Source organism: Haemaphysalis longicornis, unplaced genomic scaffold (assembly GCF_048455015.1).
Source record: "Haemaphysalis longicornis isolate Haplotype H1 unplaced genomic scaffold, Haemaphysalis longicornis Haplotype H1 scaffold_6, whole genome shotgun sequence".
NCBI lineage: Eukaryota > Metazoa > Arthropoda > Arachnida > Ixodida > Ixodidae > Haemaphysalis > Haemaphysalis longicornis.
In genome coordinates, this window is record NW_027526407.1 from 106,574,290 (window position 1) to 106,585,924 (window position 11,635).

Sequence of the window (11,635 nt, forward strand, 5' to 3'; positions counted from 1 at the left end):
TTTGCTGTACGCCGCCACACCAAGGTAGCATTAGGTAGAATGTAACAGAATGATAGAACGTAACTTTGAAAAGTGAAGGGTAATCAGAAAAGTTTTTAAGAAGGCGGTAACTGAATAGTCGGGCTTGGTTTGCTCTGGGCGCTTTGTGACGTGCCCTGATATGTTTCCAAAAAGCGAAAGAGAAAAAGCCAGTTCGATGAATAAAAGAAAAGGCTTTGAAAAATTGTGGTTTTTCTGGCAGACCAACTTTTACAGCCAGTTCAGCACTGTTAGCTGGCCTGCAGCAACACATGCATGTACACTTCACTCTTAAAAGAGTGTCTCGTGCGCAAATTCAGCGTACAGCAGACCGATTGCAAAGCGTGGGTGTTAGCAAGTTTGTCACATAGCCTTTGATGTGATGACTATTGCATTATAATGACCAGTTTCCCAAATATGCTTCCAGAAGTGAGCATTTTTAAGCAATTCTGCTCTCACCATGTGAACTGCACGACAGGTGAAAACAATGGCTACCGTGGCTGTAGCCAAAGAAAACGGGGGCGAAATTTGATTAAGCACCGGACAACACATTTAGCAACGGAAGCACACACCAAAGGCCACAATGAAGACACGAGGAAACGTAGAGCGCTGAAATTTACAAGACGACCACAGAATAAAGGGACAAACGAAACGCTTGGTGTGATTCGTTTGCTCCTCTATTCTGTGGTCGTCTTTTAAACTTCAGCGCTCTGCTTTTCCTCATGTCTTCATACCAACTAGCCCAACACCCAAGCTTTACTGAATAACTCAATTAAAGGTCATCCTGCCTGATGGAGGCAACGCATGTGAGCAATAGTAAATCACTGAAGGACTCTGGCCAGTTATCATTCCGCCTGACGAAACTTTAGGGAGTTCCAATTGCCGTCTCGTCAGCACGGAACGCTAGAAAAAAAATATATCTGAAGCAACACGGTTGTCTGCACTATCGCAGAAACAATCAGGGCAATTTTCGGGCCAAAGGTTAAGCTGATTCCATGTAGGGATGTAGGGTAAACGGTGCAGATCCACGTTTGACAAACAGCCGTTCCAACCACGCGGCGATTTGCGAACGACCGAGAGCGTGAAATAGAGCAATAGTAAATCACTGAAGGACTCTGGCCAGTTATCATTCCGCCTGACGAAACTTTAGGGAGTTCCAATTGCCGTCTCGTCAGCACGGAACGCTAGAAAAAAAATATATCTGAAGCAACACGGTTGTCTGCACCCGTGGTCTGCACTATCGCAGAAACAATCAGGGCACAAAATGCAATTTTCGGGCCAAAGGTTAAGCTGATTCCATGTAGGGTAAACAGTGCAGATCCACTTTTGACAAACAGCCGTTCCAACCACGCGGCGATTTGCGAACGGCTGAGGAGGCACTTGGAAATCCACAGCGGTGGGCAACACCTGACAATTAAAGGTTGACTTTATAACTTTTACAGCGGCGGTCGATCACCACAGGGTGAATGGTGTAGATCTAGATACACGCTCGAGAAACAACCGGTTCATATACACGGCGATTGGCGAACGGTTGAGGCACTTCGAAATCTACAGCAGCGGGCAACGCCTGAGAACGCGTAATCACGCACAGAGGCACGGTTGAAGCACTTCACGTAAGAGCATGAGGAGCGGATGCGGTAGCGCACACTGTGTATCCAAACCACGACCGGCTGTCGTGACCCAAACCACGACCGGCTTGATCCAAACACTTGCCGCTTCACGTAAGTGCATAAGCGGCGGGAAACACCTGTTGAGAACGCGAAATCCAACACAGGCACGGTTGAAGCACTCGTAACTTCGTTAGAATATGAATGATTACGCGTTCAATCCACAGCGCGGCCGTCGCAGAAAGCGAAATACAACATGCCGATTGAAACACTTCACGTAACATAAGCACAGGCTAGCGCAGAGGGCACAGCTCCGGCGGCTCCGGCAGGTCCCAGAGCGCAGGGAGTGTGCACAACGGCGGAAAAGCCAAGCGCCCTTCGCCTTTCCCACTCGCACTCCTCCTTTTCTCTCTTTCGCGTCTGAGCGTCCGGGCAATTTATTTCACGCGTCCCGGAGAGCTGCTCGCTGCTGCCGGGGTGAAAGCTGATCCCTCCGAAACGGAGGAGCGCGTAAAAAGCACGTCCGCTCAGCTCAGAGGCTCCGAGCAGACTCCCCCATGAAGGGAATATTGGGCTTCGAGAATCCAAGGATTTAAGGGTACCACAGAGGAAGATAACTTCAAGCCTGTTGGGTGGACGAAAAGAAGATTAGATTGTTGGTGGACGGAAAGCAGAGAGCGGAATATTGCCTAGGACAGTTACCACCTGCCACAGCAAAAAAAAAAAGTATTTTGTGCCTAATAAGCTTTTTGTGCCTGCCCTAACCAGCGCTAGTAGTAAACCAAGAGTGTAAAACATGGGTATATTAGTCCTTTTTGGTACGATGACATGTCATCACCCCGCTTCAAAGGGGAAACCAATAGCAATCATCAATCATCAATCACCGTCATCATAAAAATATAAATAAATAAATGAATAAATAAATAAATAAATATAAATATAAAAAAATAAATAAATAAGAATACAAATTTGTACCATAGTTCTACGATTTTTTGTAGGTAGGTCTATCAAAATTTAAAGCCTTTATTTTAAAGGTATATTTAAAAGGCACCGTTTGTGTTGTGCTCAAGCGAGACACACAGCAGGTGCTAAAACAATGAAGCTGTGTTGCGGCCGTGTTTTGATGTTTGAAATTGAGAGTGATCTATATACGGCGCACATGAAAGAGATAACTATATATACGGATCCAGGCATATGTGTAGCCAACTGTGTATTTAACCACGTGAACAAACGCGCTTGTCAAGTCCCTAATGAGAGACAATAGAGGAACCACGTTGGCTCTGGTCACGGAGGAAAAACAGCACCAAATAAATCGTGGCTTGAGCGACATTTCATGCAGGATCGTTTTTGAATGTGCTTTTAATGATAAGTTGTGTTGTATCCACGCTGTGTATTCAGCCATTGCGCATCTGAACAGTTTTACTTGTCTCCTGGGACGCATGCGCATCGCGGCGGCGGAAGCATTTCCTTCCGCATAATTGCCGGGCATTTGTGCGGCAACAAATGAGGCAAGTGATAAAATTGACGAAACAAAATCTTCAACGTACCATTCTAAAAAAAAATGACCCGAAAATGTTGCATCGAAATCACACTGTAGGACAGCCAACTTTATTTGTTGATTATAATGATCGTTAGTAAATTGAACGAAGAAATGCTCGGTTCCTCGCATTATAATGCCAATATCTATACAACTACGTCCTTACGATATGGTCGATGCAGTTTGGATTTGGAGAGGGGTGATTGGGCTGGCAAAATAAACACACAACTTATGCACAAGCTTTCGTCCTTTAAAGTCTATTGGTGAAGGGTCAAAGCCGCTGTGATCAAAATTTAAAACTGGGTGCGATTCAAAGTCAAAGCTCAACAAGTAAAAATTTAAAAAGAGAGCAAATAAAAGAATCCCCCACGTGAAACCTTGTCGTGCAAACACTCCCGCCGTAAGATGGAGGAGTGCGTTATTTTTTCGAAACTTTTTCCAAATCGAGCCCTTCACAGCGCAGCTGCTCAAGCGGTTTGAAATCGTTTTTTAAAGAAATCATTCTTTGCCTTTGGAGCAAGCTAGTTGCTACGGAAATGTAAAGGTAATATTTCGCGTTCTTAGTTTGGACATTTTTATGACTTATCCCTGAACCTTAGCCGAACCATGCATTTATTGTTCCAAAACTTTCACTTATGTAAAAAAGGCTAGTTATTGTAGAGTGAGCGTGCATTAACATACGTTTTGAAGTCAGGCGTTGTTTTCGTATTGACAAGGCCATGCTTCTGTCGCCGACTTGCGTAACGATAGTTATACTCTAGAGGCGAGCACCAAGACCGAGTGAAAAATGTTTTGTAGCATGAGCAACACTGGCCGAGGTGGAGCAGTTTCGCGTGCCTCCTGTAGAACCGTGCTGCGCATGCGCGAGGAGCAGTGACGTCACATGCCACACAGAACGTTGCTCGCTGCCCGGCGTCCCTCACACACACCATGCGCCCAGCGTATTCGCCGGCCTCCGTTCCGCACGTGGTGGCCCGGTCCACTTGATGATCACTTGAGGGGTGGCCGGGTGTGCAACCGATGGCTCGTGCGTCGCAGCAACACCGGCGTGCACCTGTGGAACCAGCTTAGCTCTGGGGCTATTGGTGAAGCGTAATGCGTATACCGTGTGTGCGTCATTGAAGCACAAGTAAGCAAGATAATCAAGCTAATGCTATATAACCAGGAAAGCTAAGAGTAATCAGCTGAAGCTTAGCTCACGCTACGTATATCCTGCCATAGCCCAGCTACGCCACTGCTAATTTTTTTAACCTAAGCTGCTGGGCGAACTCTTTCAAAGTATATTTTCTGTAAAACGATTTGTTTCATAACTCTCGAAAGTAACATTCCCAGGCGGCACAGAAAGTGTGCCCGAAGACCGGCCCGTCTATGGCCGCTTTCTGGCATCTCCGGCCAGCATCCAGGTTCTGGCAGCCACTGATTATGCGTTGAACGGCCAACATTCGGCAACCAGCGCTTCGGTATTTTTCCGTTCGCCCGTGTCCGGACGCACAACGGCAGCTAACCGGCTGCCAGATATTCAGTTCTCTTACGGCTGCCGATGTTGAGAAAGAGAACGGCCGAAGTACGGCCTTAGGGCATCCGTTTTTTCTTCGGGAAGCGGTAATCGGCCGAAGCACGGCAAGCGACCGGCCACAGAATATGCGTATTCTTGCGGCAGTTGGTGTTCGAAAGGAGACCGGCCGGAGCGCGGCTGCCGTGCATTCGTTGTTTCAACGGTGAACCGCGCGTCCGGTGGTAGAATATCCGGCAAGCAGTGTTATGAAGGATACCGGCCGACGTACGGCCCCAGAATATACGTTTTTCATTCGGTTAGCCGTCCTCGGCCGAATTACGGCAAGCGAATGGCCACAGAATATTTGGCAACCGGTGTTCAAGAGGAGACCGGCCTACGTAAGGTATCTGGTTATACGTCATTTTTTCGGCAAACGCCATACAGCCGAACAACGGGACGCGCCTGGGCGCCGAGAATTCATGCACAGACAAAGGAGACCGACCGGTTTTTTCCTGGGGGGAGAAAAAGCCGTTAGTGAGCCGAACGACGGGGACGCGTTTTTCATCCGCTCCGTGTTTCTATGTTTTAAATGAACGAAAATCGTTTGTCAAACAGTAATGAGTGCTCTCGGTGAACGGGCAAGGTGCAAGGACTCACTGGACGTTAGCAGGGAACCTTTTAGGCCAGCGAAATGTCATTTATTGCCACAAGAAGACTGTGCCACACCGACGGGTGAGCTAAGCCTCGCCAGTCATCGCCGCTACCACGCCTCTGCCGCCGGCTTCGTCGACGCATCAGCTCGAGGCTATTCGCCCCCTCAAGAAATGGAGAGCATTGGAGACATCGACCCGGCAGAGATGTCCGATCCGAGATGGAGATGGTTCACCATAATAACTGGCCTTCAAGGGCGTCGAGCAAGCGGCCACCACGCAGGAGGTAAACCGCCACCATGTCAAGGACTCCCCACCAAAGAAAGGCAAGTGCGAGCAAAAGCGCAAGTTATTCTGCTTACAATTAAACTGCGACAAGAAATACTGCACTATGTTGTTGGTGATAAACGTAGAAGAGACTCGCTCGTGCATTGGTAGGATCAACTTCATGCCCTGCACTATGTTACTTGATGGGATTTTACGACTGCCTATTTAGAAAAAAAAATTACTTTAAATTTGCGATAACAACAGAGCCTTGTCACTGACGAAGCCTAGCTGTTAATTTAGTTCCGATGTTTGAAGGTGAGCTCAGCTACTCTTGGGATATGACTCATTTGATTAAACCTAATCGCCAGCATCCCAGGAAACATGTATTTTGTCAGGATTTTCTTGCTCAACGCAGATTGTTGAGTTCACGTACGATTTGGCTCTTGCAATAGATAAGCTTAAAGTGGTTGACTGAATATTCTTGGACTGCAAAAAAGCAAATGATGGTGTCACAAACTCGAGCGTACGACGTCTAAAAGTTCCTTATAAATTTTTCATTTCATTTGTACAGCGCCTAATTCTCCTTGCAGTCGTTCGATTCATTCAGTTCGGTTCCATTCGCCCCGAGACAATATGGAGCTTTCTCGAACGAAGAGATGGTAACACGATCACTCGCCGGCTCGCCGGCGAGAAAACAACAAAAATAAAACCTCCGCCGCTCCGGTTTCGTCGAAGCTTCCAGTACTTTCGAGGAGGTGCGCGTGGCCTTGCCAGTGCTAAAGAGCGTCGATGATTCTAGAAGGGAGAAGAGTGAAGCTATTCGCTGACGGCGGCGGGCGCGTTGTGTGTTGTGCTCTCCATCTCCGCGCCGGCACGGTTATAAAAAGAGAAGCCGCGCCTAAGCAAACCAGCTACGTTTGGCAGTCGTGATGTGACAACGGCACCTGTCAGTTTCTGCATCACACCATCGGCGACCCGCACCCTGGAGGACTCCAACGTACTCCCGGGCCTCGAATCAACGTGATCGTCCCGGACGGCCTGGCCTACAACGAAGCCGCGCTTCCCAGGTAGCCGAATCGCCTCCGACAGCGGTGCATCGTCCGGCCCGGTCGGTGAATATGCAGGGACTCTGTCTCTCATAAGCATCGAACTGTTCGTTTTCTTTTTTGTTAACTGCTACGCTTCGTAATATTCATTTGTAAGCGCTCCTGTTTGTATCATTTTGTCTAATTGGACTGTTTCTTGTATTTGAATTCCATCTAAGTTGTCTGTCATTATATCTAAGTTGCCTGTAATTATCGATCCGTTATCTCGTGCTTGTGTTTGTAACTTGCCTGTTTAAATATAAGTCTTTGTGCTGTTTTCCGTTCAAGGCTCTTGCTCATTCTTGCCGCTCTGGTCGGCGAAAGCCGCACATCAGACGGCCACCCCCTTTGTCACCTGTGCCCTGTGGATTCGGTGGGGTTTGTTGGCTCTCTGGAGTCGACTCCCCATATCTTTCGACAGTGCACCCTAATTTAAGGAACCGGGTGACAGATGGTGTTCCATATCACCTTCTGCGTAGTACATTTCATCCTATGAACTGAATGAATCGGTTTTTGCATTGTTATTACTATTGGCCCTATAGCTTTGTTCAAAAGTACTGTGTAGTTTACCGGACTATAGCGAATGAACCTGATTCCGTATATCTGCAGCTTTATTCGAATTTAATAATATCCTGGTGTGCTGATTCAGAAAAGTTTTTGGGTGTTAAAAAGTGTGTTCACAGCACCTTTACAAGAAAACCTTCATTCCAATTGAATAAGTATATCGTAAATTATGCTGCTCTGACAACGGCCGAGGAATATAAATACCTAGGAGTTTATTTAGGGTGTGGTTAGAGGTTAAATAGGCAGGTTCACACCATAAAAGTTACGGCTGCATATGTTTTTGGCTTTCTGAAACGAAATTTCAGTGAACCTCCATCTAACTGAAAAGAACAACCGTATTTCACTCATGTGCGCTCAATCTTGGAGTACGCATGTGTTTTCGTGGATCCCTACACCAAAGAGCTGGTTGATACGCTCGAAAACATACAGAATATGTCAGTGCGATTCGTATTAGGTAATTGGCACGCTCAACTTAGCATGAGAGAAAGTAAAAGTAAACTGAAATGGCAGGACGTGGAAGATCACAGACGAAACCACAGGTTGAACTTTTTTTGTAATATCTATTATTCGAAAACTGGAGTAGAAGGGGATAAGTATGTCCAAGCGCCATTCTACATATCGCAAAGTGGGACCGCTAGCTTAAAGCAAATTATTAACTTTCCTGTAAAGGTGACGCCTTGCGCGATTCATTTTATTTTACATCAATACTGCAGTGTAATTATCTTCCACCTATGATTGCATTAACTGTTTATATTGACGATTTTCAGCGCGCATTGTAGACTTATATTGTTATTTTGTCTCAAATTTATGCTTAGTGTTATGTATCTCCCTTCTGTAATGAATGCAAAGGCAAGCAGGCATCAAATAAATAAATAAATAAAACAATGAATAAATAAATAAACAAATAAATAAAACAATGAATAAATAAATGAATAAAAATAAATAAATAAATAAATAAATAAATAAATAAATAAATAAATAAATAAATAAATAAAAACAAAAAATAAATAAATCAACTTCCAGAGGCGCAAGTCTGCCTCCGATAGGTTGAGAACCCTATGCATTCAACCTTGACCAATAAAATATTTATTGCCCTATTTGTTTCAGTATGCAAGGTTACCTATATGCATGCTACCATTGCTATGTTATTGGTTTGAAACAAATTATGTAACTCTAATTTTACGCCTTTCCTTGCGTGAACACAGAGGGATACAACTGCAGCCGCCTGAAGCAGGGCGTCATTCGCAACGCGTCTAGAATTTTTGGAACGTAGTATGACATTAGAAGAAAATTAAGTTCTTTTGTACTATTAAGTGGTCTGGACGTAACTCATGAAAACAACATTAAAATAGATTGAAAATGAAAGTACCTGTTCGCTCCTTCTTAGGATCAGCCCTGCGCAAGATCATCAGAAAAGTTGATCGAGTAGAAAATGTCTTTGCAAAAAAATGGGCAAAAATGTACATACTTTTTTGTGAAGGAGTTATATTAAATGCTCCTGAGTGTTTTGTTGAGAACCAAAACGCTTCGTAAAGGCATTCACATCGGCTTTATATACATCAAAATTGGTCAAGCAACTGTTATAAAATAGTTTATGTAGTCATAGCATGAAAGTGTTCCGGAATATTGCCCTAAAAGAAATTGGATAAAAGTGGCGCAATTTATCTCTCTGAAATTCAACCCACTAAAGTATGCGCCCTACGCCGCCCCCCTACCCCCCCCCCCCCCCCCCCTCCTCTTTCCCCGTTTATTACAGGTAAGCCACCCCACAGAGGATATCAGGACCTGGACAATACATCTATTCAAGCTCTACAAAGAACTGAATATTTTCTGTGTTCGGCAGTAAATGAGGCACAGCAATTAAAGGAACGACAATTTGTGAGCACTGTTAAATAAATGAATTTTGCTGTCAACTGAGGCTGGTAATTAAGCAAGGCTGCGCTAAAAGCTTGACGGCTGGTGGTTGCGCGCGAGCTCACTTTGATGTGGCTGCATTGGACCCAAAATGCTGGGTTTGTGCTGCTTCTGCACTGCGCGAATGAGTCATCTGCTTGCGCGACATGCAGTGACCGGCCTCAGTACAGTTAACGTACTGTGGCTGAACTCCAATGCCCGTAGCACGGCCGTATTTCCGGCAGCTTTAGTCCGGCTGGAGTCCGACGACCGCATCTCGGCTGTCCTCCGGCGGCCGTACTTCGGCCGTACACGGTTGGCTTTGGAATGGCCGGAGCCCTACGGCTGGAATCTGGCCGTATGGCCGTAAGCCGGTCGACTGGCCGACGGACACTGGCCGTTGGACAGTCATGGGAGTACGGCCGTATACGGCCAAAAGGCCCACATTTGGACATGGGCCGAACATGGCTGCCGGAAAACGGCCGGACAGAAAATCACCGGCCAAAGTACACCGGCCTGTTTTAGGCCGAACAGTCCTGTGCTGCCTGGGAATATGCCACCAAAAAGTGCTGTTTTTAATTTTTCGGCGTTGATGTCACATATTTTGATAGTTGATAGACATGTTTTGAAGATCTGAACGCTGTCATTTGAAAAACGCAGCTAAAAGTTTATTTCGAGCTGAAGGGGTCCCCCTACAGTTTATTACTCCTGGACCCCTTTCTATGTTGACTATATTGTAGTGATGTACTCTTCTGTGACAGCAATAACGTTTTATTCTATTCTATTCTATAATGTTATATTCTATATAGTGAACGGGGTCATTGAACGGGACGCATTCACTTCGTTTGAATGTGTGCGATGGTATGTTCTTCTAAACGCACATATTTGCAAACGAATACCACATGAGTAACATTCGGGACATCCGATTCCCCTATATAAAAGAAACTGATAGACGGGTTGTGCTAATGCGTTTCCGAACACCGTAATGAAACGGGGTCAACGACAACAGGAAATTACTGTCCCCATTCTGAACGACCCTTACGCGGTCAACCCGTCTGCTGCCGGAACAATTCATTTTTTGCCTCAGGAGTTGCCGCGATGCAGAACGGTGTCGTACGAACGTCGGCTCGCTGAAAACGTCTCACCTTTGAACTAAAGCCGCATCGAATTGCGTTCCACACGACGCATTGATTTGCATGCTTCAAAGGCGCGTAAGAGATACCATGAGATTTGAGGGGTGTTCGTAAATGTGTATTCACGTCCAGTCGCGGGTGTGCGAGCTACTACCTTCGGATCTCGGCAAAGGAAGTGTGGAATATTAGCGGTAGGCGGTTACATGCGAAAATGAATAACCTCATTACCGTAGCACCGTAGCTTCCCAGACAGCACAGGACTGTTCGGCCTAAAACAGGCAGGTGTACTTTTGCCGGTGATTTTCTGTCCGGCCGTTTTCCGGCAGCCATGTTCGGCCCATGTCCGAATGTGGGCGTTTTGGCCGTATACGGCCGTACTGCCATGGCTGTCCAACGGCCAGTGTCCGTCGGCCAGTCAAACGGCTTACGGTCATACCGCCAGATTCCACGTAGGGCTCCGGCCATTCCAAAGCAACCCGTGTACGGCCGAAGTACAGCCGCCGGAGGACAGCCGAGATGCGGTCGTCGGACTCCAGCCGGACTAAAGCTACCGGAAATACGGCCGTGCTACGGGCATTGGAGTTCAGCCACAGTACGTTAACTGTACTGAGGCCGGTCACTGCATGTCGCGCAAGCAGATGACTCATTCGCGCAGTGCAGAAGCAGCACAAACCCAGCATTTTGGGTCCAATGCAGCCACATCAAAGTGAGCTCGCGCACAACCACCAGCCGTCAAGCCTTCAGCGCAGCCTTGCTTAATTACCAGCCTCAGTTGACAGCAAAATTCATTTATTAAACAGTGCTCACAAATTGTCGTTCCTTTAATTTCTGTGCCTCTTTTACTGCCCAACCAAGAAAATATTCAGTTCTTTGTAGAGCTTGAATAGATGTATTGTCCAGGTCCTGATATCCTCTGTGGGGCGGCTTACCTGTTATAAACGGGGAAAGAGGAGGGGTGGGGGGGGGGTGGGGGGGGCGGCGGAGGGCGCATACTTTAGTGGGTTGAATTTCAGAGAGATAAATTGCGCCACTTTTAGCCAATATTCCGGAACACTTTCATGCTATGACTACATAAACTATTTTTATAACAGTTGCTTGACCAATTTTGCTGTATATAAAACCGGCGTGAATGCCTTTACGAAGCGTTTTGGTTCTCAACAAACCACTCAGGAGCATTTAATATAACTCCTTCACAAAAAAAGTATGTCCAGTTTTCGCCTATTTTTCTTGCAAAGGCATTTCTACTCGATCAACTTTTCTGATGATCTTGGGCAGGGCTGATCCTAAGAAGGAGCGAACAGGTACTTTCATTTTCAATCTATTTTAAGGTTGTTTTCATGAGTATAGGTCCACACAACGTAATAGTCCAAAAGAACTTAATTTACT